The sequence below is a fragment of the Etheostoma cragini genome, chromosome 11 (genome assembly GCF_013103735.1).
Source record: "Etheostoma cragini isolate CJK2018 chromosome 11, CSU_Ecrag_1.0, whole genome shotgun sequence".
Taxonomy (NCBI): domain Eukaryota; kingdom Metazoa; phylum Chordata; class Actinopteri; order Perciformes; family Percidae; genus Etheostoma; species Etheostoma cragini.
In genome coordinates, this window is record NC_048417.1 from 25,600,359 (window position 1) to 25,602,659 (window position 2,301).

At 39.5% G+C, this 2,301-nt stretch overlaps 1 long non-coding RNA gene across 1 annotated transcript in view; it reads left to right on the forward strand.

The window, feature by feature from the left end:
• The window catches only part of LOC117952720, an 891-nt gene extending 308 nt beyond the window's left edge, over positions 1 to 583 (forward strand). The window contains exons 2-3 of the long non-coding RNA XR_004658488.1: positions 27 to 154; positions 277 to 583. This is a non-coding gene — a long non-coding RNA (uncharacterized LOC117952720). The remainder of the gene's footprint in view (positions 1 to 26; positions 155 to 276) is intronic.
• Positions 584 to 2,301: the final 1,718 nt, after the last annotated feature.

The window sequence follows — 2,301 nt, forward strand, 5'->3', positions numbered from 1 at the left end:
TTTTTGTGGTTTACTTGTATTGTCAGGATGGGACAGTGACATGTCATCCGTTTTGGTTCTTATCCACCTTTTGCCACCATCTCCACATGGCCGCAAGCGACCAGGAAAGCTCTCAGCCAAACAAGCCAGTTAGCATCTTGTGAAGTTCATCAAGGTGAGGTTAAATTAACCATTTTAGGATTATGGTCAAATGTTTATCTGGAATAGGAAAACATTTTTGTTGTATTTGCAAACCGTGACTAACTTCAATAGACTAATAAGGTTCTTTTGTTGCAGACTGGGACCAGTGTCCAAGGGCATCTGGACAGCATCATGGAATGTCTTCAACCCTATCTGCTTGCTGTGGGGACCAAGAGAATTGTAATTCACACTTACTTCATTGTGATTGACAAACATGCAATACCATGTAAGTCACCAGACTCTCTTGCCTGTTTTGATGAGCTTTTCAAAGCTCATTTTGTCTTTGGTACCTCGTACAACCCAGATCTGGCAAACGTGTACAACTTTTTGCGAACCACCATTTATGAAATAGATGTTGATTCCACTAAGGTGAATCCTAGGGTTGCAGAGGTGAGGGCTCGGATGCTGCGCTGAGTCAACATGTTGTGTTTCATTTGCAAAAGCAACCAGGCAAATGCCAATTCCATAACAAAGCACTTAAAATTGATCCATGGACTTTGTTCAGGAAAGTCACTTCGTCTGAAATGCTGTCAGGCTGGTTGTTCACAAGTTTATGGCACTTTTTCTGGGTTTAGAAAGCATCTCAATAAAGCACATGAACCTTATTCTGATCCTGGTGAAGGCCCTTCTACAACTGAAGATTTAGCAGCAGGTCATTTTGAGGACTTGCCATTAAGAAGTTCCCCTTCTGACTCAGTCCTTCTCAGTAAGAGTCTTGTAGACTGCTGCGCTACAACAGTAGCTGAACTTAAAGTGGCAGGTTTAGGCGAAACAACCATTAACTCTTTGGTAATTTCCATGGAAGAGATTGTTGATGATATTCATAAACAAGCAAAAGAATCTCTGAAGGAGTGTCTCTCTTTACAGGAGCCTATCAAAAGTGACGTTGAGCGTAAAATTGATCAGTGTTTTGAAAAAATGGAAAACCCTTTTGGTTTATTAAATTCTGAAACAAAGAGAAGGCAGTATTTTGCAGAGAAGTGGGGAGGGGTAGACCCAGTTGAATACGTTCTTGGTACAAGATTTGATACACTGCGCAATCGGACTACTGAGTCCTATGATCAGGTGGTTGTTACCGATAATTTGTATATATCCCAATTTTGAAAACATTACAGTTTATTTACAACCACCCTAATATAAAGGAGATGATGCCGACTGATTTGAGTTAAAGACAAAATCTTCTTAATGATTTGTGTGATGGAGCTCTTTTCAAGAATCATGCTCTATTTTCAAAACACAAGCATGCAATTCAGATCCAGCTTTTCTATGATGATTTTGAAACTGCAAATCCGTTAGGATCCAAACGGGGAATACACAAATTGGGAGCAATCTATTTCACCTTGCGAAATGTTTCTCCAACGTACAACTCAAGTCTGAATAATATTCATTTGGTTGCTTTATTTCATGCTCAAGACATTAAAACATATGGCTTTTCTAAAATACTTGATCCAATTGTGCAGGATATCAAAATCTTGGAGAAGGACGGAATAAAGGTTCCCTTGTATGATCAGCCAGTGTATGTAACTATTGTTCAAGTTACAGGTGACAACATTGGTCGTCACTGTTTATTTGGTTTTGTTGAGTCTTTCAATGCCAGATATTGTTGCCGCTTTTGTCTTGCTGAGAAAGAGGACTTTCAGACAGAATTTATTGAAGATTCACCCAAGATAGTTATGCGAACTAAAGCACTTCATGCAGAACACTGCCAAAAAATGGAGGCAAATCCCAGTCTTCCCTATGTGATGGGTGTTAAACGTTCTAGCGTTCCAAACTCCTTGCAGTAGTCCAAGCATCATTTTACGGTGCATTACCCTACATGTATTCTTAAAAGTGGACCAATTTTGCATAGCTGGTGCATGCGCTATGAAGCAAAGCATAATTTCTTTAAAAAACAATTGAGAAGCTTTAAAAATGTAACTAAAACATTGGCAAAGAAACACCAAAGTCACATAGCATACAGTTGGCAGACATTTGACCCCAACAGAGTAATGATGGGTCCAGGTAAAACAATTTCTTTAAATGTGATGGAATGGGGCTGTGAGATGGGGCTGAGACTCTTCAGGTACCAATAGACACCAAGGTTTTAAATGTTAGATGGGCCAAACACCATGGAAATGTGTA